Source organism: Mustela lutreola, chromosome 17 (assembly GCF_030435805.1).
Source record: "Mustela lutreola isolate mMusLut2 chromosome 17, mMusLut2.pri, whole genome shotgun sequence".
NCBI lineage: Eukaryota > Metazoa > Chordata > Mammalia > Carnivora > Mustelidae > Mustela > Mustela lutreola.
The window spans coordinates 19,247,857-19,274,906 of record NC_081306.1 but is presented as its reverse complement, the minus strand read 5'-3'; the positions used below and the strand labels follow the sequence as shown (position 1 = coordinate 19,274,906).

Sequence of the window (27,050 nt, the reverse complement as noted above, 5' to 3'; positions counted from 1 at the left end):
TGGCGCATATCCTTGGCATTGGTCATTTTCCACATGTGCAGACACTCCATAGCAGAAATTCTAAGACATAGAAATGCTAGTTCAAATATTACCAAGTTTTAACATGTTGACCAATGTGTACTTACACTGTGTATTAGAACACATGGTTTTTCACGCTCTGACCAGCTTGCTACCTGGCTCAGCCTTCCTCTTTGCCAATTTCAGTAAAAAAATAATGCATCATCTTAATTTGCATTTCTTCTATTATGGGTGAAGTCAAGGATCTTTTAATGTGTGCAACAGACGTTTGCATCACCATCTGCTTTGTGAGCTGTGCATCACCCTTGCTCGTATTTTTCCTTTGACTTCCTTTGATGTTTTCTCATTATTTGAGGGAGCTCTTTATAAGTGTAGGAAACTACCCCTTTGTTCAGTGAGTTATATATATTTTTTATACTGTCCTTTGTCTTACACTTTATGGCCTTATTTTTCACACAGAATATACTTTACTTGAAATTTTTATTCATTTTTTACGGTTTTTATTTATTTTTTGAAAGTCTTTTTTTTTTTTTTAAGATTTTATTTATTTATTTGACAAAGAGAGCACAAGCAGTGGAGGCAGCAGAAGGAGAAGCAGGAGCCTAACCCAGGGCTCGATCCCAGGATCCTGGGATCATGAGCTGAGCTGAAGGCAGACCCTTAACAGACTGAGCCACCCAGGTGCCCCTTTTAATGGCTTTTAGCTTTGGGTCATAATTAGAATGTCTAATTCTATCACTCTGAGATGATAAAAAGCTATACACTACTTGATTATGTTAGGTCCTCCAGTTGATTCACACATGGAGGAGTGACTCTGATTTTTTGCCGCAAATGCGGCCTCCTCAGCATTGTAGAGAGGCCTGTTGTCTGTGATCACTTAGAGGTCACGATATGGTTTGGTAGGCTCTTCAGCCTTCCTTGTTTCTCTCAGTATACAGACTTCTCCAAGTGTATCACACCACTGTGGTCAGGACATTTTTGGGTACAGTGGGCCCAGGGAGCTTGGTAAACAGTTAACGAACTGACCCCACCTGTCTTTCCCAACCGAGATCCCTATAGGCCTTACTAGTTCCATCCATGGGAACCCACCATGATCCCAACTCACACCATAATTTCTGTTCTTTAGCTGTGGTCTTCGCCTTCTGTTAATTTGAAGGATAAACTCTTTAAAGGTCATTCTTATGCAAAGGATGTGACATTCTAATGTTGTCTGTCATATTCTTTGGGAGGTGACACCAGTTCACACCAAATCCCCTAGAGGATGATGCGGGATGGACCTGTGGGGCTCTCTGGCTTGATCATTGTTTGAACTGGCCCAGTTCTCACCATTGGTGATTCGTGTCCGTCCTAGCTTTCAAAATCGGTAAACCAAGACACAGGAGGATGAAAATTCCAAGGGCAAAATACTGGACTTCCACGAATAGGGCTGAGGCCCAGGGAAGGGGTCATCTGTACTTGGAACAAAGGGAAGTGGGCAGCAACTGTAGGTTGCTTAGGGTGGTGGTAGTCCATGACCTGGGAAGTCAGATCTTAGACCTAGATAGTCAGATCTTTTCTTTCCTAATGAAAAATTTTCATTAGGATGTACCAGCTTGAGTTGAAAGATGTAGAGGTTTATTGTAAGGACTCAGGGAGGCAAGTGAGGCTTTCTGGAAACCAGAACAATGTCAGACAACCATTCTCTCTCCTCTGTTTGAGAGATATTATCTCTTATCTGTTTCTGGCTTAGATCCTACATCTGTGCTTGTCACTGTGCTCAAGGTAAGGATGGAAACAGGCATGGGGGACTAGGTGTAGAGTCTGCTGCTTTGTTCAGGATAATACAGGGACTGTGTTTACAAGGCTGAGGGCTGCTAATCCAAATGGGTATGTGTACAGTTACAGGGTACAAAAAGGTCTAAAGATGTCAGAAAGTTTTCTGAGAAGAATGGACTGAGTTGGTGCTGTCCCCATCTCTCAGATGAAGGCACCCAACTAGTTAACATGAAGTGGAGGTACCACAACCAGGGATAATCAGCTGAGTGGGAGCCTGGGCTGCTGGCTGGTGGGAGAGGGGTGAGAAGTGAGGAAGAGACAAAGAGAAGGAGAGAAGTCTCTACGGGTGGCAGCTGGATAGGAGTTCCTCAGGTGACAAGGTTCCCATGTAAGATCATATTTGAATGTGTTTCCGTACTTGAGACTATTTCCAGGCCCATCATGGTGGTAGGAATGGCCTGCCTGGGGCCTTTTTTCTCCTTTGTTCTGGTCAGCTTCCTCTGAAAGGCTTAGTTTTAGCTTGATCCAAACTTCACTTTCCCAGGGTGTTGGTTGCTATGAAGCCAATACTGGCTTTTAACACAAGCGCTTTGGACCCCTGGAGCCCAAGGACCGTCTCAAGATACTGATCTTGATCAAGATCAGTATCTTGATCCCTGTTCCTGAGAATGAGTCATTGGTTGGTGCTACTTGGGCATGTGTTCATCCCTAGACCAGGTGGAAGTAGGCAGGGGGATGGGTCCCTTTCAAAGAGATGACCACTCAGTAGACAAGCCCACCAGGGGATCTGTAACAGTTGGACCTTTGTCAATTAGGTGAGATCTGCTATGGACCTGAACTCCTCATTCAAGTGTAGTTTTTAGTTGGCTCATATGTAAAATGGGGCCAAGAAGGAAAGCAGAAACAACAGCGATTCTCAGGCCAAAGACATTTGTGCATCTGTCTGCAAAATCGTGCCTTTGGCAACATCTTTTCCCTTCCCTCCCCTCCCAGGCTGCTGCTTTAGGCAGTCTCTGGAAGGGGAACCATGATTTGTGCTTCTATCCCTCGCTCTCTCCCTCTCTCTCCCTCCCTCCTTGCCTCCTTCCCTCAATTCATTAATCATTTCAGTAAACTGAGGGAGTGGCGGGTGGGGGACCATGCTCCACATAGAGGACAGAAGGATACAAGGACGATTTTGATCTTCTGGTCATTGGATTTTTCCATGACCAGTGTCTACGGCAAAACTGCAAAAAAGGGAAATACCAAGAGGTGTTTGTCTTATTGGTGTGCATGAACTATTGACAGAACTCCGTGCATGGGTCTGAGTAACTTGTGGCCAGTGCTGGAGAGTAGGCTGCTTCTTCGCTCTCTGTTTCTCTCTTTTCCTGTCTTTCGTCCTCTGTCTCTTTTGATCTCTTGGTCTCTGTCTATATCTCTGTCTCCCTCGCTTGTGCGTGAAAGCTTAGACTGCTTTGTCTCTGCCCAGGAGGTTGAAGAGGTGACTTCAGGTCAAACCCCTGTAATGTTCAGTTAATGACAATTTGGAGCTTTAGGAACTGCTGCCACTTCTGAGGTGGGAGCAGCTCCCCAGAGTCCGATGGTGACTGTCACAAGCTCTTATGTGCCTCATGGAGAAGTAGATAAAGGTCTCAGAGGGAGAATGCAACAGCAAGACAGCTATCCGTCTGTTCACATGGGGGCCCAAGCCCTGGCTCTCCCGCATCCCCGCTGGGGTACTTTGGACAGGTTCTCAGCCTCTGTGCTTCTGTAACTATAATGTGGGGCTGAGATTGAGACCTGTTTCTGATATTCTTGTGAGGGTTAAAGAAAAAAGCACACAGAGAGCAAAAAGGGCACAATAGTGTGCGCACTCCAGGAGCGGCATCTGTTGCTGGGTGACGCAGTGGAAAGGCAACCTGCACCCGCCACAGGGCAGCTGGGTGTGGCCCTCCAGCTAGGGTGGAGTATGCACGCTCAGAGAAGAATCTAGCCAGGGCTGCCTGATAGAGGCATCAGGAGGGCCACACATGGAAGTCAAAATTTTCTAGTAGCCACATTAAAAAGTAACAGATGAAGTTAATTATAATACTATGTTTTACTTCAAATATTCATAGTATATTTATGAATTTAAATACAACTCTTTATTTTTAGGTATTTAAATATCATTTTAACATGTAATCAGTGTAAAATATTGATGGTGTATGAGTATGAAAGAGATTTTACAATCATTTTATTTTTCTCACAAGTGCCTTCAAAATCCAGCAGGTAATGTGTACTTACAGCACGTTTCAGTCAGATTAGTCCTATGTGCCTCGGGGCTGCTGTAATAGCAGTACAGGCCTAGACCCCTCCTGGAGGGGGCCAGAGAGAAGGAGAGAAAGTCCTTTGGGTAAATGTGGCGAGAGACTGGGGGGTCATGCCACCCTGGGTTACTCCAGATTGGAATTTTGTCTTCAATATGGGTTCCCCCACCTGTTTTTGTTTTTTCTTTTTACCAGGACTACAAATCTGAGAACTCCGCCCTCCTCTCCAGTGCCAGGAACAGTCCAGAAGACTCAGTAAGTAGAAGCATTTTGCTGAACAGATTAGACTCAGAAACTGCTTTTGCATCCTTTTCAGCCTTCTTGGTCTCCGTCATCAATCACCGGGACTGGTTTTTACCTGAAACTGATCTTGCTGGAGGAGTAACTGTGTTTGAGGGGAATAAATGTTCCTGGGCACTCACAGAATTTCTATTAGGAGACATGTGGGGCCAGAGTCTCAGCCCGTGTTTCGCAGTACATGATACGAAAGCTGAACATCTCCCTCGGGGAAGGGCCCGGCCTACCTGGGGGACAGGTCTGGGGGAACAGTGACTGGCAGAGGGCCATGCGCTGGTCTCTTTGCTTCTTGATACAGAGATGGATCCCGCGGTGGTGGGAAAATGAAAGGAAGTTTAACATCATTTGATTGATTCCACGGTAGAGACCGGAATGCCTATGAGTGGCTTGAAAGGCCCACATGATGGTGTGGAATTTGGGTCATTAGGGCAAAGGACTGTGGATGGTGCTAGAAATGAATTCCTGTGCCCCTTGCCTGTGTCACCAGGTGTACAGGGGCAGGGATGCTCCCTGCACTTAGAGTTCCAGAAACATCCCTGCTTGTCCTCTCTGGGATGTGGCAGCTATGTGGTGCAGTCCTAAAGCGTGTTCTGTTTGTTGATAGCTGGTGACCGTGAGATGATTGGAAGGGGCACATTTGTATTAGTCACGATGTGTTTGGTCTCATGATTATCTTTATTTACAGCAAGCGATACTGGCTTTCCATTTATGGTAGCGCTATGAAAAATTTTTTTGGAAAATATGTTTTTAAAGATGTGAGTTGACTTAGAAAAGAGTGCAGATGAAGAACAGTGTGGAGGTAATATGTAGATGTGGCAAGTGGTGATAAGAGAATGGCGGAGAGTAAGTTCTTTTATCAAAGGACGTTGATGTGACCTTGGTCGGCATCTCTGTGTGTGTCCATGTTTGGTGTGTTCCCAGTCTATGCTGATACTGGGTGCAAACTGGACCCTCGAAGGACCCGCTCCTTGGCCTCTGTCTGTTCCCCCCAAATGACTTTTGAAGCTGGAGTTTTATTATAAACTCATTGCTGAACCACCTGAAAGAAGTGTGTCTATCTGTGACGCTGAATGGAGGAGGAAGATGAAAAATGTTGAGAAGTGACAGTCACACTACTGGCTTTCTTGTCCCACCTGACATCCAACCAAGTGTTTCCTCTCGGTGCTGAGTCAGTCCCCTCAATGACCCCGTCGGGTAAGTGCTGTTTCTGTCTTCGTTTTTTGGGTGAGGAAACTGAAAACCAAGTACAGAATGTGCCCAAGGTCACACAGCCTGGCCTCCCTCTCTGGTTGACTCTGTCACCGTCTGTAACTCCACAGCGTGTCTGTGCAATGTCTTCCCATTTTGTAGAGGGGGAAATGATTCACGGATCAGGAAAGAGGATTTTATGTCTTGGCACATGAAAAAGTACGCTGCACCTTGATGGTTTAAAAGGACAAACATTGTCTCACAGTTTCTGTGGCTCAGGAATCCGGGAGCGGCTTAGACGACTAGTTCTCGTTCAGGTCTCGCCCGAGCTGGCACTGTCTTCATCCACAGGCTTGAGTGGGGCTGGGGCATCCACTTTTAGACTGCCTTGTTCCTGGTGGGTGGCTTCAGCTCCTGCAATGTGGACCTCTCCATAAAGCCACTTGAGTGTCCTACTGACATGGCTCTCTAGCAGGGGGAGAGAGCAAGGCAAAAGCTGTGATGTGTTTTATGATCTCTCCTCAGAATCCACGTACTGTCACCTCTGCCATATTCTGTCCCTCATGCAAACCAACCCTAATGAAATTGTGGCAGACGGCTACACATGAATGGAGATACCCAGAGGGGAGAGATCACTGGGGGCCCTTTTGGAGGCTGGCTAGCACACTTTTCATAATCTTAGAATAACCATGTCCTGTAGCATCATGCCACATCTGTGAGAAGGAAACCTAAAGATACTGAACCCATTTTGCAGGTGGAAAAATTAAGCATGGAACAGGGAAGCAACTCACCAGAGTCTTGAATGTGGCCTTGCTCTGCAGGAGCTTTTAAAGGGAAGGATGGAAAAGTGGGGAGAAAACCTTCCACTTTAATGCTCATTGTCCACAATAGAGCCAAAGGTGCCTTGAGATCTCTCCATGTGTCAGGATCTTAGAAGAGCACCCCCTTGATTTTCAGCATTGTTGGATTGGGTTAGCTATTCCCTGGCCCCAAGTCCCACCTCATTAAAGATGATGGGTTCTCTCTACTGGAAGCGAAGATGCTGTCCTGTTAGAGAAACTTCAGAGGTTTTCTGAGATCAACAACCCTAACCCGTTCCTCCTTCTCCACCTTTGACTTTCACGGTGCTGCCAGTCTGGGTCCTTCTGGCTGGAATCCATGGGTCAGCTTCCTAGCCTAATAAGTCATAGGTAGAAGCAGTCATTTTTGTGACTTACATTGTTGGCAGCACGTTGGTGACTAACAATTCTGGTCGGCAGCCTGTCTCACAGGTTTCAAAGTGTAAAACATGTTCACTCCGATGCAGTAATGACACTTCTAAGAATTTATACCTCGGGGATGAATGGATGAGTATGAGAAGCTGTGTTTGTCTATTTGTTGAGGGATGGTTGTATTAGCAAAATAATAATAATAATAAAAAGACAGCCTCAATATCCATCAATAAGGAATTGTTTAAGTAAATTACATACATCCATAAAGTCCAATTCAAGCTGCTGCTAGAATTTCGTGGCAAGGATTTATGTTTATGGACTTGGAAAGATGCTCATGACATATTGTTGAGTGAGAAATACCGCATATATCATATTATTCCAATTATGTGCAATTATATTCATATATCTCCCTTTCTCTGAATGCAGAGAGAGGTGTCAGAAAGGCAGATGGGGAATTCAACTAAATTGGTGGTTTTACATTTTTCTTTGGACTCTTCCAGTTTTATTTATTTTTTTTACAGCGAGTGGTTATTCTCCTTGATAGCAGGAGTAGTAATAATAATAATGTTGGTAATGACTATTTATAAAATTAAGCAGTGAGTCTGGGCTGTTCAGTGAGGATACCCAGGGAAGCTGATGGCATTTTATTAAAGTTTTATTCTTAATTGTCCTAGAAATGCTACAGTCCCCTTGGAAGAGTGAAAAATGAGGCTCACAGCACTGAAGCAAGGCCTGGAGGCAGATTTTTTTGGTCCTTGGCCGCTCCAGGAGCCAGAATGCCTTAGGCCTTGGCATCTCGCCACCATTTCCACTCACTGCCCTGCCCAGCTGCCACCCAGCTCCCCCCAGTTCTGACCCCTGGCTTTCCACTTGGGTACCACTTCCCAGAAATGGCTTTTTCTGGATACAGCAGGTGCCATTCTCTGGCATCCAGGAGCTAGGACATAATAACAATGATAGCCAGCATTATGAGCACCTAGGAAGTATCTGGCATTGTGCTGAGTGTTTCAAGTGCATTATCTCGTTTATACCCCAGAGTAGCCCAATTAAGGAAGAACTGTCCCCACCCCCATTTCTGCAGGTGAGGAATAGTCTCAGAGTATCCTAGATAATGAGTGGTGTTTCTGGGACTTAATCTGGTTTCGACTGTTTCCTTAGCTGGGTTGCACTGAGGATAGGACCACCTGGTTTAGTAGTGTAAGGAACATTTCTGGGAACATCTTAGATGTGGGGTTGATTCTGGAATCAGCAGGTAAGGTAGAAATGATACCTGGTCAAAGTTACATGTTAAGGATAACTAGAGGATGACAGGTTGGAAGCCTTTCTACCCCTTGGTATATCTCAGACAGCCACCCTTTCTTTGAATATTAGAACAAATTGAGGTCTTTGCTTAGGTGCCACATGAAATGGTTGTATTGGGGTGACATGGTGGAGTCATGACATATACTTGTCTTTAAATATTGGGGTCATCTGTGGCCAAATGGCCACATGATGGGGGACAGTTAGGAAATGAAACCAAGTGAGAATCTTGCAGATCCACAGTCCATTCTGGGAGCAAATGTGTCCTAAAGTGGATGGAGGTGACCCTGCCCCAGCGTGAAGAACATTATTACTCTCACTTTTTCTTTCTTGATTCTCTTGGAGACCCAGTACAGTTAAGTGGCAGAGCCCAAGTTCCTACTAGGTCTGCTTCATTCCTGAGCTCTATTTCTTAACCTCTCTACTCTTCTGAAGTGGAAATACATGGTGTTTGCTTTCTTTTGTTGCACAAAAAATTGCCAGTAACTTAGTTTAAAGCAACACCTGTTTATTATCTCAGCTAACAAGTGTCAAGGGTCTGGAAATGCATGGCTGGGTCCTCTGCTCAGGCTCTAACAAGGCTGCAGTCAAGGTGTCAGCCAAGATTGGGGTCTCATCTGGAGCTTGGGTCCCCTCTGAGCTCCAGTGGTTGTTGGAAGAATTCAGTTCCTTGCAACGGTAGGGTGGAAGTCCTCTGTTCATAGAAGCTGCCTTGCAGTTCCCTGTCACATCGCCGTCATCATAGGCAGTTCACATCTTGGCAGCTTACTTTCTCAGGGCCACCAGGAGAGTCTCCTGGGCATGCTAGCAAGATGGAGTCATGTGTGTGTGTGTCTCCTAATATAGTCACATATGTGGCATTCCATCACATTTTCTGTCAGTTAGAGGCCAAGTCACAGGTCCTGCCCCTACTCTAGTAGAAGGATGATCTATGGCATAAACTTGGTTCTGTCCACCCCCAGATAGTTGCTCATGGAAATCCAGAGACAAATCCAACTTTCTCCCTGTCTTGGGACCAAGTGCTCTCCGGTCAGCATCCTCCTCTTCCTCCCCGATTAAAGGGCTCATAACTCCCCCATGCACCAGCCCCCATGGCAGTGCAGGACTCTCCAGCCTTCCTGACCCCCCCAGCCATCCGGGTGTCTTCCTCCCCGTGTCGATTCTGTGGCACACTCCCTGCTGCAGCCTCCACAGCAAATGAATATTTAATGAAATGCTGCCACCTTTTGGAATTTAGCAAAAGTGATCTGTGTTGTTTAGAGGGATAGATGTGAATGAAGGTCTAGGAAGAAAACACCATCCTGTTCCCTTGTACACACCTCTGTGCATGCACACGCAATCACCCAGCCTTTATTTCCGCTGGTGATTGACTATGATTTGATGCCAGATTCTGGGGGGGGGGGGGGAAGAAAAGGAGCCAGTTTCTTCTTGAGGCAGGTTTGTTCGTCATTTATGCTCTGGTTCATAATCACTGTGAGTGCTGACAGGCCTGTGCCGTTTCACACTCCAAGAGGCAGCAGAATGTATGAGCAGGAGCCTTGGTGCATTGGGCTGGATTTCATCCCTGGTTCTGCTTCCAGCCCTCCCAGGATTTCAGCTTCCTTATCTACCTTCCAAATGTAGGTTTGCCAGGCTCTTTCAGCTCTCAACCCCCTGATCCCAGGTTGTGATGTCTGTAACCAGGGAAATAGGTAACACCACATGTATAGATGCCCGTCAAACAGGAGTAGTGCTAAGGCAATTTCTGCCCCCAGAAGGAGAGACTGGTACTGTTAATTATTAATGATCAGTAATTAGGGGACATTGGGAGCATGGGTGCCATCCCAATGCCAGGTATCTCATGGGGACTCACAACAGCCAACACAGAGCGGCCTCCTGCCCTGCCTCTCCAGTGCTCCCCTTCCTGTCTATTCAAGGGCATTTCTATCCTCCCATCCCCCAGCATCCTTTGCATTTCCCTAGCTTCCTCCCAGTTTCAAGTCAGCAGAATTTGTCTACTCTCCTCTTGGCATATCCCTAGCAGACCAATACTCTGGTTTACACTTGTTACGGCACATCTGGATTATATAACCAGCTTTGACCCGTCCTGTGCTTTGATCAGCCTCAGGTGCTTGACCATGACCATGACCCTCCCTACTGAGCATGCTTCAGTAGCTCCATGTGAAGTGAGATTAGAGTGCAAACTCTGATGGCAAACTTGGGGTTTGGCCCCCATCTTGCCACTCCTCTGGCCTTGGCTCTCCTGTCACCATGTACCGTATTCCCTGACTGTGGGCCCTTGCACAGGTTATCCCCTCTTCTTGACTCACTGCCCCCCACCCCCAGTCTAACTAAGTTCCTAATCATCCTTCAAGATCCACTGGAAAAGCTTTGTTCAAAAATTTTTCCTAAGTCCTTCCATTGCATTGAGTTTCTCCGTCCACTGGATGCCTTCTGTCCTGCATCCCGGCTTTACTCCCTCACCAACTTCTCCTCACTTACCCTTGCCTTATACCCCTCTCTTCACTCCCCTCTCTGAAACTCTCTTGCAGTCACTGTTAAGAGTCCAAAGGTACAGAAATGAGGTAGACTCAGACCCTGCCCTTAAAGGGCTTGCGGTGAATGAGGGGATGAAAACAATGAATTAAAAAAAAAAAACAAACAAACCCATAATTGAGGCATAATCTGATTGCTTTTTAGTGGAGACAGAATACAAAATTAGGTGGTGGCATGAATAGGTGGTCAGAGAAGGCTCCATGGAGGAAGTGACACTTAGAGTCTTGATGGGCAAGGGGGATCCTCAACACTGGCTGTGGGGGCCAGGGGTTCAAGGTAGAGAGACCATCATGGGCATGGACTTCAGTCTGACTCAGATTCTAGAAGAGGGCATATTGGAGAAACAGACATGCCTCGGTGCTCCATCATGGGCAGGAGTTGAGGTTTTGATGTGATTGGTGTGGGGCCACAGAAGGGTTTTAAGCTGGTGATTTATCTCGATCCGATTTGCATTTTAGAAAGATCTCCCTGGGACCTGGCTTGAGAGCTGAGTGACTGGAGGAAGCCTTGGTCCCTCTTGGGCATTTTTCACTCCTCCGCCCCGTCAGAGCAGGCCTTGGGGGCAGAGGGTCAGCAGCTCAGCACCCCAGCTTCTAGGCACGCTCTGCTTCTCATCACTAATATGCCTTTCTATAGTGTCTGCTCGGCAGAAAACCAAGTGTGTGCACGAGATAACAGCATTAAGAGCAGAAGGACAAAGCTGATACTCGGGGCAGTGAGACATGGAGGCTTAAATTCTTTCCCTTCAAAACGTCGCACATGATTTTGGCCACGTGATCCTGATTAAAGCAAGCCAGGCTTGCCAGGGTGAAATGCTAAGTGGTGCTTGCGACCTCGGGCACAGGGAGTGCAGAGGTCTGCTGCTCTGCTCTGAGAAATGGCATCCCTGCCATTTCTGCCCACCGCTTTCTGCCAGATAAAAGAGGGAAATCTATTGAGCGGTTTTTCCAGGTCCCTGAGGATGGTTGTGCCCCCTGGAGACACAGTGATACTGACAGGTTTCCAATGTTAGATCCAACTTCGGGTCGGGATTGAGGGTCTTGTCCTCTCCCCACCTCCTGAGGAAGTGTCTAAAACACAGGGCGTACTCAATAAATACTTGTTAACAAAACTCATGAGTGAGTGAAAGGATCAGTCTTATTGGTTTGTAGCACCCCAAAAGCCTTCTTTGTGCCTCTGCCAAAGTCAGTACTACCGCTCCCCAACTACCCTCCTCAGTTTCAGTCACCGAAGACTGATTTTGCTTGTTCATGAACTTGATGTGAACTGCATAGTAGAAGTGCATCTGCCTACTTCTCTTCAGCAGCATCCCCAGGACGTCTAGCTCTGTCACTGCATGTATCAGTAGTGGCTCTTTTTAAATTGTTGACTTTGAATTGTGGAATCCCGTTTTATTGATTATACCGTTATTGTCTGGAATCGTTGATGAGCATTTGAGTTGTTTTCAGTTTTGGGGCATGTGTACTCTTGTACCCATTGTTTGGTGGACAAAAGCGCCCATTTCTTTTGGGACTATGCCAAGGGACATATTTGTTTGGTCACATGGTAGACACATGTTTTGGTTTAGTAAATTCTACCCCAAAATCTTCCAAAGCTGTTGTACAAAAGATCACTCTCACACCATTGAATATGAATCTCCCTTGCATGCCCTTTAAGTGCATATGTCATGTGTTGTCATAACACCCCAGAGGGGCCAGTGTTCAGAGGGGCACACCGAGTGTCTGCTAACTCGGCAAAGGCCATGTCCCTGGTCGGTGATGGTGGGGGCCCAAAGCAGGCATGCCTGCAGGATGGCAGCAGGTCTTAGGCACCAAATACCAGGGATTCTGAGCAAGCAGCTCAGCCCTGGAGATCCCAGAGGGCAGTGTGGTGCAGTGTTTATGTGAACCCCACTTGGAACCAAAATGCAGACGTTGTCCCCCTAGCTCTGTCTCTTCCTTCTTGCATAAGCCCTGGCAAGCAGCTGGACTTCTCTGTGCCACACTTTTCATGTTTGTAAAATGGCGTTGGTACATCAGGTTGTTGTGAGGATTAAATGAATTAACATAGGTAGAGCCTTAGGGGTGGGCACCAAGGAAAGGTTAACTCATTAGTATTTCAGCTCTGCCCACTTTGAGTGCTGGGCTTAGCTCCTTGGGGAGGAGGTTTGCCTTCCAGCCAGCTGTAATAGTTGTCGGATAGGCTATGTGATTCTCTCCCCCTCACCTCCTTCCCTACCCTCAGAAGGGAGCTGGCTCTCCTGATGAAATCTGGAATCTAATTTTGAGCCCCGATCATCAGCTTCACAAAGCCAGCTGGGGTGCAGCCTGACTGGTCCCTTCTGAAATGAGTCTCTGCTCTTTACTGCCCCTAATAAGAAATGCAGTCTGTTTGCTCAGGGTTTTACCCTTTATAGAAATGGTCAGATTCCTTTCTTCTCCGCATCTCCATTTCGTAAATCCATGCCAAATATTGATGTTTGATAACTACAAATATCACACATAGCTTTTAATCAAGAGAGACGGAGGGAAGATAAGGGGAGTAAATATGTCTCTGTAAGGTAGTTCAATATTCTCTGTAACGATTTTGCTAAGAAGTAAAATGAATGGAGGGGAGGGGATAGGGCTCTGTGATGTGTGTCAGGATGGGCTGGACCACCTGGAACATGCTGGACCATGCCTGGGCCCGCACTCCCAGCCCATGGCTTGGATTTAAGTTAGACGTTCATTTCCCGGATCGGTAGATGCTATCTCATTTTACAGAAAGGAGAGATGTATTTTAAATGTGAATTTCCAATATGCCATTAGTGTATCCCATTACAAGCAAAATACATCGAGCCAAATTCTGTCCTCTGTTGTTGCTTGTCTGAGATGGGAATAGAATGTAATTGCCTACCATCCCCCACTCTAGAGAGATGTCAGCCTGCTGGAGGCCAAGGGGAGTTCAGCTTCCAGACTTCTGCCCATAAATGTTGTACTTCCCTCCCGTGGGGACGAAGGACAATAGTATGATCCTGCAAAGTGGTAGGTGTCAAGCATTGTGAGGTATTTGGTCAGGGTTACTCCAGGCCAGAACTTAGTCAAACCAAGTGAGACCTCTCCATCCAAATCCAAATCCAAACCCCCCTCCACAAGAGGACCCCCCAACAGCTAGTGAGTTACCCCACTGCTACCCCAGCAACATCCTAGTGCCTGGGTGTTGTAGGAGCTCAGAGCATTGTAAGAATGAATAAATGAATGAATCGGTGGGCCTTCCTCTCTGCCAGCATCATTGTTGCTGTTTCGTTCGGCTTCTACTTTGGCATTTCTTATCCTTCGGTAGCCTTTTGTTTTGTATTTTGATGACCTCAACTTTTGCTACTTGATAAAAATGTTCAATCTCAGAAACCAATGTCAACAAAAGCCGGTGACCCACCCAGCCACCCACCCACCTATCCGTTCATCTACCCCTTCACCCATACACGTCCATTCATTCATGTGTCCAATTATTGTGCACCCACCATGTGCCAGGTTCCGTGTAACTGCTATAGTAATATGCCAAGACATACCCGGCTTATTCTCCTAGAGCCTACAGTCCAGTGGGGAGACAGAGATTAAGCATACTAGAGGATATCTATAAACAAGAGATAACTGCTCCATAAGGAGGAACATGACTGCGGGGCAGCTTATTATGATGAAACCTGACCCAGATGGTGGGTATGTCTGAGGTTTCCCCAGGAGGAGGCTCATGAGCTGAGGTCTCATGACAAGGTCAGGGAGTAGAGGATTCCAGACAAGAAGGGGCAGTGCATGTAAAGGTCCTGTGGCCAGATTATTTCCAGGTACTCTCAGAGGTCAGCTAGAGTGGTTGGAACTCAGAGATGGATGGTGGGGTATTCTAGATGAAGCCACTAGGGTTGACAAGTACCAGCCCACATTGGAGTCCCAGGCCAGGGGGAGGATATTGGTCTTTATCTCAAAGCAATGGAAGGTTTTCAAACGTTTTGCAAGAGGTGATCTGATTTGCATTTTGTGAAGATCCCTCTGGCTCCTTTGGGGAACCTAGTCTGTTCTGGGAGAGGAATCTCAGAGGCCAGGAGATGGAAAACAGCTGGTGGCCTGGCAGTGGTTAGCCTTCCTCAGGCTTGGGCAACATCTCCACCTGCTGTCCAGGTGGATTTCCTTCAAAAGTCTAAACACCCACAGGTTCGCAGTGCATTGCATTTGCACAGTTGAAGATGGGTTCCGCAACATAAGCCTTCCAGGTTCTTGGCAGGGGAAATGTCAACAGACGTATTTCTCTACAAGGGCTGCTGCGTGACCCCTATCCCACCCCATGCATACAGGGATCTTCTACTTACTTTCCTATCTGCCAAGCCTGCAGATGGAGCTCAAGGTATGACTCCCAGAGGCTGAGGTTAAATTGTCTAAAGATTGGGGGAAATGAGGGGATTTTCATTCTTAGCTGTGGGTGAGCTGCCAGTGATATCAGCATGTCACACCCAGTTCATATGACCAGTTTGGACTATTTTGTGGGAGGAAGCCATTCAGCATCAGGGCCATAGTGGGACTGTGTTTATGGGGCTGGGATCCATCACCTTGTGGAAGCATTGGGAGAGTGTTTGGTACCAGGTGCTTCTTTACGTATCTCCATGTTAGAATTCTTGTCTTATCTTTATTTTACTCCCCAAGTCAAAGTAGATAGGGTCATTTATTCCCAGCCATCATCAGACAAGTGGATGGGCATATGAAATCCTTCTTTCTAATCCCTTTTTCTCTTCTCTCCCCCTGCAGGATTCCAACATCCCATCAGGTCCCGCAAATTCCCCTTTCAAGGAGTCTATGGGAGGGAAGGTCAGCCCCTGTAGGAACCCTGAAAAGGAATCCAACCTGCTTTTCACTAAGATTGGTCACCTCTTTTGAAAAATTCTTGTATATTCTCATGCCTACCAGGTCTTTTTTCTGTCTTAATAAAGATTCTTACTTGGGTTGGGAATTGGGGGCTAGAGGGGAGACCCTATTCTGTTATATGCAACCTAGGAGTTACATTTTTTTTTTCAACAACAGGAACTTCAGATATCTTTAAACCAGGAGAAGAAAGCAAATTTGGGCATGGGTTAAAAACAAACTCCATCTCCCTCCAGGTCCCCCTTGGGGACTGTGCAAGAGGGGACTCTGGACAGGTCGGGGGGGGGGGTGGAATTTTCAGTGCAACTTTCATCTTTCTGGTTTTCCTGCCTGAGTCCAGAGGGATTTCATAAACATTATGTTGCTCAATTTCGGTTCAATGGCACGGAGTCGTTCCAATGTGTTCTAATTACTCAGACATAAATGATTTCTGGTGCACTTTAAATGATTTCAGATGCACTTTTGTCTATCAGGCTGCTGATTTATAACTCCCTGGGACTTTGATGTTGTGCTTCATTGATTTCTTTTAAGGCTCTTCAGAGGTATATTTATTATAGACGATACATTTCCCTGTTCATTTGCTCCATAATTCTGAAACACTCTCATTTTCCACTTGTCAACACTCCATCCCTGCCCCCTGCACTTGGGCTGTCCCAATAGCAAGAAGACACATTTATTGAGTGCTTGCTGAATGCAGAACCAGGTACTAGATGCTATGGTTGAGAGGAGATCTACAAATTAAACACACATTCACATTTCCTCCCATGGCATCCTTATCATATAGACAAAGAGGACAATACACACATAGATTCAGTGATGTAAAAGGGGAGAAAGAACACAGGGAGGCTTCTGGGGTTAGTCCATGAGCTGTGAAGGATACCTGGAAGAGAAGAGAGATGAGAGATGGGTGTCTGGATCCCTACAGTGATGGTCCCTGGGTGTGGTGCTTGGCCAAGGCAGCTGGCGGCCATTCTGAGGATGTGATGGGAGTCCCAGCTTAGTCTTGTTTTCATGGGTCTCCATCTTACCATGTAATGTTCTCTTGAGCCTTAGTTTTCTCATCTGTGAAATGGAGCACATCCTAACTTATTGGCTAGGCATTGTGGACTGAACACTTTGAATGTGCTAGATGGGGGCTGATCGATGATGTGTGGGATCTGAAGCTTAATCAGTTTTGGTGGGCTTTTAGAATGCCCCTGATTCTGAATGCCAGGCTAAGTCTGCCCCACAGCTGAGCCCACTAGAGGTAGTGCTGTGGTCTTCAATGCTTTTTAAGCACTGGACTTGTTTTCTTCCCAAATTATTTGTTACACGGGTGTCCACTGTATAAAACAGATAATAGTGGAGCTTCTGTGATTGGGAATCCTCTTTTCTTCCTGAGACTAGGCTCTGAGCCATCTTCATAAAACGTGTTCTATAACTGCTCTTGATAGGGCGGCAGGATCTGAACTCAGCCCTCCTCCCTATTCCCCCACTCCCCACTCTGGATGTTTCTTTGAGATAGCCTTAAAGGCAAATCCTGTGTTGAGAGGGACAGTGTGGACTTCATGGACTTTTCTTGCCACCACAGGCTGATCGGACATCTCCCAGGCTGGCTTCAGGTGTCTTTCAGTGACAGGATCCTTTTCTGAAGTACTAGCCTCAGGTTCTGGCTGCCGAGAACCAGGGGAAGGGACAATGAGTATGCGCCACCTAGTGACTGTTTAGAGGAGCTGTCACTCTCAGCACCGCCTCAGGAGCAATCTTTTATCTCTGGGCAAGGTTGAGTCGCGGACGTTGTTCAGCCAGGTCCTGATGCTGCCTTTTTTTTTTTTTTTTTTTTAAAGATTTTTATTTATTTGACAGAGAGAGATCACAAGTAGGCAGAGAGGCAAGCAGAGAGAGAGAGAGGGAGGAGGAAGCAGGCTCCCTGCCTAGCAGAGGGCCCAATGCGGGACTCGATCCCAGGACCCTGAGACCATGACCTGAGGGAAGGCAGAGGCTTAACCCACTGAGCCACCCAGGCAGCCCCTGATGCTGCTTTTTGAGAGGGCGTGGCTCAGGCCTGCATCTTGCTACTTTAGAGTAGGAGTAACTTGTCCGACTGCCCTTGATTTTCCCAGGGAGACTCTGCCACTGTGAAAATGGGCTCCGCCTCCCTTTTTCTTGTCCCCTTCACCATCATATTCCCCCCCTCCTCTTTCTGTTTCTACTTCTTCCCTTCCTTCCCCCTCTCCTTCAAACCCTCCTTTCCGGTGTCCCCCTCTTCACTCTCCCCTCCCCACCTCTTCTCTTCCTTCTCCCTCCCCCCACTGCCCCTACTACCCCCTACTCCTTGTCCACCTGCTCCAGATCCTTCCCATCCCCTTTGTTCCTTCCTCCTTCCCTCTCCTCTTCTTCTTACATTGGCTCAGCCAGCCTTCCTTTAACGAAATAGATCTTTTGGGGGATTCTGTTATCAGTCCAGGTGCAAGCAGGGCCGTTGCTGAGTCAGAGGTAGGCCATGGATCCCAGCTGTGGGTGGCGAGGGTTTGAGACTGCCTGCTTTCCTTTCTTCCTTCCTCCATGCATTTGTGCACGCATGCATTCATTCACTTCTTCGTGAGTGCGTGCACGGATTCAATACGTACATTTTGAGGCCAACTAGGTGTCAAGCATTGACACAGACTCCCTTCTGGCTTTAACCCCTGGGCACTTAGCACACACCATTTCTCTCTATTATCTGCCTGGAAAGTTCTGACTTACTTTTAAGACCCAGTCAAACTTTGCCCTGCAGACTAAATTATGAGCCTCACCCCCATCCCCATTAAACCTGGGGTCTTTTGGAGAGCTTTGCCTTCAGTCTCCTTAAAGTCCAGCCTACAGGTACCCAGCAATCAAAGCCAGCCTTAGGTTGAGTCAAAACCACTGAAGCTGGGACTCTGTGTTCTTCACGATCATGCTTGTTCCTCTCCCAGGGGGTTATGCTGTACACAGTAGCATCCCTAGAAATCCAGAAATCTTAGCACTGACAATGTGAGAAAGTCAGATGATGATGTATTCTTGGGTTCTACCAATCCCATCCTAATGTTTTCTTTATTCCTAGGGATTGAGTGAAAATAAGTTGTTTCCAAGGACTTAATCTTGGATGTCTTATCTTGAGTTTTGGTTTTACTTTGTTTCTCTTCCTCTGTATTCCCAAGTTAATGCTGGGATTGGGAAAGGTAGGTTTGTAGTTGTGTTTGTTATTACAGAATACAGGTCAGGTAGCCCATTATAAAACGGAAAGAAAGGATGATGGGGATGTCTACACTTCGCCTGCAGCATCTCACAGGATTATCTATGACATTATGGAAGATTCCACTCACCTGAGGATACCATCCAAACTATCAGTGCCTAAGCTCTGGTTTGCAGTCAGCACTCAGTAAATGGGTGGCAATTATTTTTAAAAATCGAGAGTTAACTTATATATCATAAAGTACAAACCCTGAGTGTAGCTGCCAGAGAGAGCTCCATGAATTTTTACATAAGCATACTTCTGGGATGCCTCCAGCCAGATCAAGAAACAAAACAGTTTCACACCTGAAAGTTTCCCCTTTGCCCCCTGCAGTCAGAGCCCCCACCACCCCACTTACTACCTCCTGAGATGAGTAAGGTCTGCTTTGGAAGTCCGTAAAGATGGAACCCTGACAGACTCCACTCAGCATCACACCCATGAATATCATCCCTGTTGCAAATGGCTGACAGATGTGCACGTGGTTACTGAACGAATTGTCCACGTGTTGGCCTTCTCGTGTGGCTTGAGTTGAAGCCTGTTTAGGAGGGTGAATCAGGATAGTTTCAGCTCAGGAGCTTCTTCTTACCTTTAACATGGATTTCGCTGAGTCCCAGTACTTGTGTGTGTTGGATCTAACACTCAGTTCCCCGTTGCTGCCAGGTGGGATCATGGGTCCCAGGAACCCAGTGTGGGGCGTTGGGTCACTGATGGATGCTACCTCCTCCATTTACTTGTTCCACATGGTTTCGGGGAGCGTAGGCTATTTAGAAGGCATCTAGCTATCACCTCTGGGCAAGACACGATGTCTAATACCTTTGTGGTCACTGTACTTCTTATCTGATTGGCAATGGTGCAGGAGCCTCATCAGGAAATTGACTGGCTTATGAACCATCCCAAGGGGTCACCTGTGACACGTTAGCTCTGAGATTGTGTTCATTCATAGAAAATACTGCTGGCCCCACCGAGGAGTCAGTAGGATGCCCAGGGACATGCCTTCCAGGCTCCCGCTGCAAACACTATGGTGGGGTTACTGCCTGGAACAGATGGCCTAAATTCCTGGACAGGAAGTACCCACATGTTCAACATGAGATTAACAGGCTCTGGAGGAGAGGCTCAGGGACCTGGGGCTTGGACTAGATTGCTACGCGAGGTAAGCTCTTGATTTCATGACCTCATCTCTTGCCCCAACCCTGAGACTTCACTCACAATCCAGGTTGTTAACACTGAGAGATCTTATCCTGTTAGCCTTTCACTCGAAAGAAATTGGATTGAAAATCTCGCCAGACTGCCTCCGGACAGAGCTTTTCCATCAGCTGTGAATGACCCTCAGGCAGGGAGAGTTGCTTTCCTTTACACACTAGCAGCAAGTGACAGAAGGGGGGCATTCCTCTCTGCCTGGCTGCAGTCAGAAACTCTTGGAGAGGGATCCCCACTGGGAACTCACTGTCTGATCCATGGCAAGACCTGAGAAAGTCACTTCCCCTCTCTGTACCTGGGTTCACCTCCATTACATGTGCTTGTCCCTTAACAGAGTCTCATGGAGGCTGTCCCACCCAAGCAAATCGCTTGGGAACATGGGGATTCAAACCCTTCCCCGAAGGGGAAACCCTCAGAGAAGGGTTTGCCTACTCTCCAACCCCCAGTGTTTTTACTGTGCCCATCCTGCTTTTTAATAAATTTCTGTACAGTGTGGTAGATTCCTGGGGTGTATTAAAAAACTATAAAACTCCCCCAACACCTGAACTCATGACACCTTCTGAGTTGAGCCCCGTTTCTCCCTGGCCTGGTTCTGCTCCTCTGATCCAGCAAAGAGTAGCGATGTTTCAAGCAGGAAAATAATGCTCAAGCTCCACTTCTTTGGACTTCCCAGACTTGGGGGAGGATCAGGTTGGATTTTATCCAGCTGGTAGCCTGACAGTGGCTTGGTTTGGCTGCCATGGTTCCAGCATCCTGCAGACCACCTGTAGTTTCTGAGCAGTTACTACAGCCCAGGTCTGGGGCTGAGGGCTTCGTGTTCACTTTTGTTTACTCACATGGGTCTTGCATTATCACCATTTTGTGGATGAGAAGACTGAGCCCTGGAGGGATCTGACATGCCCAGTCTGAATCCAGGTCTGTCTGATTTCTAAGTTTGTTCCCTTATTCATCTCACTTCTGCCTCCCTAATTGTAATAGTGAACATATACTGAGAACTTTCTCTTCCAAATGTTGTATTTATTTGCTCAGGTTGCCATAACAAAGGACCACAGACTGGGCAGCAAGAAAACCAGAAAATTATTTTCTCACAGTGCTGGAGGATAGGAGTCTGAGACAGAGGTGTTGTTGGCAGGGTTGGGTTTTTCTGGGGCCTGTCTCCTTGGCTTGCAGACATCTGTCTTCTTCCTGCATCTTCACATTGTCTTCCCTGTACACGTCTGTGTCTTAATCGTCTCTTACATGAACACCAGTCAGATTAGGTCCACCCTGAAGGCCTCCTTTTAACTTGATTACATCTTTAAAGACACTCTCTCCAAACAGAGTCCTAGTCTGAGGGACACAATTCAGCCCATAGCAGGTGCTTTGCATTTGTTTAATTCATTTAATCTTGGGTTTGGTACAGTGTGGTAGATTCCTGGGGTGTATTAAAAACAAAACAAAACAAGACTATGAACCCCCCATTCCCCCCAACGCTGGTACTCATGATACCTTCTGAGTTGGTGCCCACTCTCTCCCTGGCCTGGTCGGCTCTCCTGATCCAGCAAAGAAGAGCTGTATTTCAAGCAGGAAAATGATGCTCAAGCTCTACTTCTTTGGACATCCCAGACTTGGGAAGATCAGGTTGGATTTTATCCAGCTGGTGGCCTGACAGAGGATTGGCCTCCCCATGCATTACAGATCATGTCAGCGACACTGAATTGAGGGGGAAATGGAGGGACAGAGGTGGGGAACAGATTTCAGCTGGGCCCAGTGCGTATTTCCCAATCCCGTTGTTACATAGGAAAATTCTTACAACCCATATCTACCCATTGTGTCATGGGATAATTTAGGAAGGGGGAGGATCTAAAAGATACCATGATGGAGAGGACACTCAAAGCTTAGGACTTTCTCCCCTGCTGAAAAAGGGATTGGGCATTAATGCCAAAAATCATGTAAAACTATCACCCTGAGACTGTATTAGAATTTTATATTAACATGTATATGTCCAGGTACATATTTATGCACCCAAGCGTTCTTGTTTTTGTGCTTAGGAATGGGGCACAAAGATCCGTGAAAACTTAAGACTCAGAGAAGCTGCCAGGAACCACTGGTCTAGTGTCTCGTGGGAAAGATGGGGTTCTTGTATCAACTAAGAATATGGCCTCATGTTGAAGGTAAACATGGCCATGTGAAAATAAAATTAATCTGGGTTGTCGGAAATTTTTCTAGAATTACGTGGATCCCAATTTCCCAAATTATCCCTTTACTTCTGAAAAGTATATTCCTAAAAAATAGAGCCATATGCACATTTAGTTTTCCCCAAAGTTCTTAGCAACCTTTGCTAGTTTACTGACTCCTTCTAGCTTTGTTGTTCCACAGTGAGAGCTGACTTGAAGTCCTAGGATGGCAGCTCTCCTTCATGGTTTATAAAAGCCTTTTATTTATTTTTAAAAAATATTTTATTTATTTATTTGACAGAGAGAGAGATCACAAGTAGGCAGAGAGACAGGTGGCGGGGGGGAAGCAGGCTCCCTGCTGAGCAGAAAGCCTGATGTCAGGACCCTGAGATCATGACCTGAGCCGAAAGCAGAGGCTTAACCCACTGAGCCACCCAGGTGCCCCTATAAAGGCTTTTGTTTATATGAAACAGCTGTATTGAGATATAATTCATATACTATACAATTTACACTACAGCACTTGATTGTATAATTCAATGGTCTTTAGTACATTTAGAGTTGTGTAACAGTCACCACAATAAACTCTAGAACATTTTACTTTCATTACCCCCAGAAAGAAATCCTACACAAAGACTTCTGAAGACCATTCTTACAGAGTAACCCCATGAAACGAGCAGGGTGGACAGTTTCCACCCCTCTTGACAAATGGGCAAACAAAAGTCTTGGGGGAGTTTAAAGATTGGCAAAAGAAGCTTAGGGGAAACTTTTCAGTTCTTTTTAATACTGGAAGGTGCCAGTAAGTTCCTAAAAACAAAGATTGAAGTCCCCGAGCTCCCAGGGTTTTTTACGCTCTGGCTTCTGTCCCTCACTCCTGAACTGGGTGACAGAAGCACTGTGGCAGAGACGGACTGTGTAGGTAATGGATTCAGACCTCCGCTCCCTGACAGGCTGTCCCTATGCCATCTTGCATATGCTGCAATCCTGCTGGCTTGGACACAGCTGCCAATGCAGGGTGACAGGGCCTGGGGCTTGCCTCAGGGACCCTTCAGGGACCTTTACATTGAGTGCTAGGTGGCACTGCAGAGCTCTTATTGTGGGTCAGGGAGACAGAGGGAGTGGCTTGCAGGCCTTTTGATGACAAAAAGACTGACTAGTAAGGTAATCCATAGCCAAACAACAAAATGCTTGGGCATCTGCAGGGATTCTGCCCTGACTGGGGACAGTCTGATTGAGGGTGACTGGGGTGCCAGAGAGCCTGGCACAAGAGAGTTATCAGCCATCAGCTATCATGGGCTACTGCAGATTATATTTTAAATGGAATTCAGGGACACTACATATAACACACTGAAATGGACCCAACCTTAGAAATTTGCATTTAAGCCATCTTCCTTTTTTTTTTTTTTGGTTTTGTTTTTACTAAAGTGCCCTTACTATCCTGACTAGCTAACCTCCTCCAGGAGATAAGCCCCATAGAGCAAGATGTTTTATTTCAGTGTCCTCTTAGAGCAGTTCCTCGAATGTGCAGGCTCAGGACGTTGAATGAAGCTGTGAGTTTGCTGAGTGGTCCCCAGTATCATCTGCCACTCGGATCCTTACTGCAGTTCTGGGATGAGACTGGCACAGAGAGGTAAAGGAACGTGGGTCTCACTGCTCACCAGTGGTGTGGTTGGGATTTGAACTTGAGCAGTCCCAAACCTGACCCCTGTGTAATCCTTCCTGCCTAGCCAAGTCGTAAGGACTGGTGTGGATTTACTTTGTAGCTTTTCTGTCCTTTTTAATTCACCCTATAGGAAAAGAATTACTCAGTTAACAAATCTGTTTTGTTTACCATTGGCACAGCAGGCTTTGCTCTCATGGAATTACAGTGTAATGGGAAGAGAAGAGAGAATCTGTAGCTGAGCCAGGATACCGGAGACCTTGTATTAGTCAGCTCGGCAGCCATAACAAAGAACCACAGACTGGGTGGCTTAAACACAGAAATTTCTCTCTCACAGTTCTAAAGGCAAGAAGTCTGAAATCAAGGTGCCACAGGATTGTTTTCTTCTGAGGCCTCTCTCTTTGGCTTGCAGATACCTGTCTTCTCTCTGGGTCCTCACAGGGTGTTCCCTCTGTGTGTGTTTGTATCCTAATCTCCTCTGAAAAGGACACCAGCCCTATTGGGGCTATTAGGGCCATGTTGGGTCATCCAAATCACCTCATTTTACCTTCAAAGAATTTATTGCCAAATATAGTTACATTCCCAGGTACTGGGGGTTAGGACTTCAACATAGAAATTTGTGGGAGGAGGCGTAATTTGGCCCATAACAGACCCTAAACACAAAGTTTCAGGAATCCTACTTCTAACTCCTCCCCAATTCCAGGGGCTCTCAGTTCCTGGCCCTCCCATGGGAGCCAGATGTCAAATGTTAATGTGAACTCCTACATTCACCAGTTCTAAACAGCTGGTTATACTCAGACACTTGGGTGGAAATGAGTCCCCTTATTTTTTTAAATTGTGGATCTTGTGAATTGGACAGAGGTTTCAAGTAGAGGTGGGGAAAAAAAAAAAACCCTCAGATCTATCTCTTTCTTCATTTCCCTTCTGCGCACATTTGAGCAATCATTTTATCTAAAACATTTTTTTTTCCATAAGAAAGAATTTTGCTTAATTGGGTCTCATTTCTGTTCTCCCCTTAAAACAACCAAGCGTCTACATTTCTGTTGGGATTGAAAGCTCCAATCAGTTCAGATAAATCAGCTTCCTTTTAAATTATGATCTTGGAGGAAATAATGATCTAACTTACTTTTTGTTAATTACTTTTAGGTGAATTAGACATCCCAGCTTTGCAGTTCCTGATTTCCTCAGAAGTATTTAAGCCCTCAAATCTATTTAAACCTTTTCTTTTACTCAAATTAAGATGCTGAAAAATTCCACTATTAGAAATAATTTAGTTTTTTGTTTTTTTTTTAAGTTCAGCTTCATGGCTCTGTAATTTTAAATAATTTGAGCTGAAAAATCCCATCATATCCCATGTAGTGGCACCAAATTAATGTTTTCACTTCAAAATTTTCCTGTATTATTGGTATCTCAGATTTAGTAAACAAATAAATAGAACATAGAGGTAATGAATAATGTCACTAGGTAGAATTATAAAACACAAACCAAATTGTCTACCCCACAGATAGGAATTTAACCATAGTAATCATGGTGTGTGTGTATGTGTGTATGTGTATCTCTAAGAAAAACTCCATTGTAAAGTACAGAAATGGGATATCTTTGATCACAAAGAATAGAACTAAAAATAAATCTTTTTACACAAAAAATTCTAAACCTTCAGAAGTGAAGAACCAAGTTCATAAGTAATAAGTACATTTAGAAGGGAATTAATATTCCACAAGAGAAGCACCTAATTAAAACTTGTGGAAAATAGCCAAAGCAGTACTTAAAGGCAGTCTCATAGCCTTAGGTCTAACTGTCTGTTTCATCTTCAGTACTAAGTGAAATAGTAAAAGGGTGGTAGTTTTTCTGCCTCTGCCTCCGCTCCCCCAGTCAGTAAGGACTTTGAATAGTTAGAGTTTCAGTGCTTGTCCAGCATTTGGCACTGGATAACTTGCCTTCACATCAGATAGACTATTGAGAAATGCAGTGCAGTCCAATATCTGAATTTAAGACTTAACAGGATGGAGGAAGCCAAGAATTGAAGTCTCTTTCTGCCATGCAAGTGGAGGTCCTGTGTGTGATGCCACTTAACATAGACTAATTTTTTCTTCTCTTTTCCCCTTTAATTCTGTTCTTTATTGAATCCTCTGGATCCTAGGCACACTTGCCATTGGGAACTAAATCAGAAGGACCTCCTGAGTTCTAGGGAAAAGGAACCATTGATATAGTCTAGGTTACTAGGATATGGACTAAGGAAAGGACCTTGAGGCCAGGCAAGTAGTAGTGCAATTACAGGAAAGATCCTAAATCCAGGCCCTGAAGCGTCCTGGTGTATTGCTCTGTCTTTATCCCCAGTGAGAATGGAGACATTTCAAGAACTTTCAGCCAAGACATTGGATAAATGATGGAGGGAACCTTGTTATTATGGTCCTTGATAGCAAGCCAGAGCCAGCAGAGCCATCTCTAGTTTCTCATTTACTAAATTCTGACTAGTACATTCCACATGCCAAATATGAGCAGCCTCGTGGCTAAAGTGAGATCTCACAGGGCCATGTTATTCCTTTTTTTGTTGTTTGTTTATATGTTTCAAGTTTCTATTTGAATTCTAGATAGTTAACATACTGTGTAATATTAATTTCAGATATAGGATCTAGTGATTCATCACTTACATACAGCATCCAGCGCCCATTACAAGTGCCCTCCTTAATGTCCATCACCCATTTATCCCATTTTCCCACCCACCTTCCTTTGTTTAAATTCATCTTCTCCAGGGGCTGTAGTGAGTCCTGTGGCACCTGACCAGTCTATAAGGTAAGTCAGATCATATACAAAGGTATCTTGTAGCTGTGAGGGTAGCAAGTTACAGATGATGCCAATTGTCACCAGAGTAAACCGTGGGTAATTTAATGCCTTTCTAATGATGATACCTAGGCCCCAAGCACCCATCACACAATAAAACAAATGCACTGGAGTAGCATTAAATACTAAATAGAAAAGACAAACTGATGCTCCAAAGGCAACAAGCCATTTACTCTTTATTCTCCACTCCTAATGTGTTGAGAGTAAAGGCTAGAAGACTCAGTTTGGTGAGTGGCTGCCACCAGGACCTGGATTCAACCCATAAGTGACCCTGGAAGACCCTGTCTCTATCTGCAGCCCCCAGTGTTTTAAGGATGTAACAGTATTTAATCACCCATAGAATGTGAATGCCAGTCAATCCAGTTTGGTGTAACAACGAAACAGAACAGACTCATCTATAAAGCTCGTATGGCTGTGCCAGGGTGAACCACCAGACCACAGTGTCCTCCGTTGTATTTTTAGGCTTAGTCTAAAAATTCTGAGACAATTCCCACAGACTCAAAGCCACTGC

General features: G+C 45.7%; 1 pseudogene; it reads left to right on the top strand.

The window, feature by feature from the left end:
• The window catches only part of LOC131820036 (uncharacterized), a 1,501,545-nt pseudogene that overhangs the window by 278,063 nt on the left and 1,196,432 nt on the right, over positions 1 to 27,050 (top strand).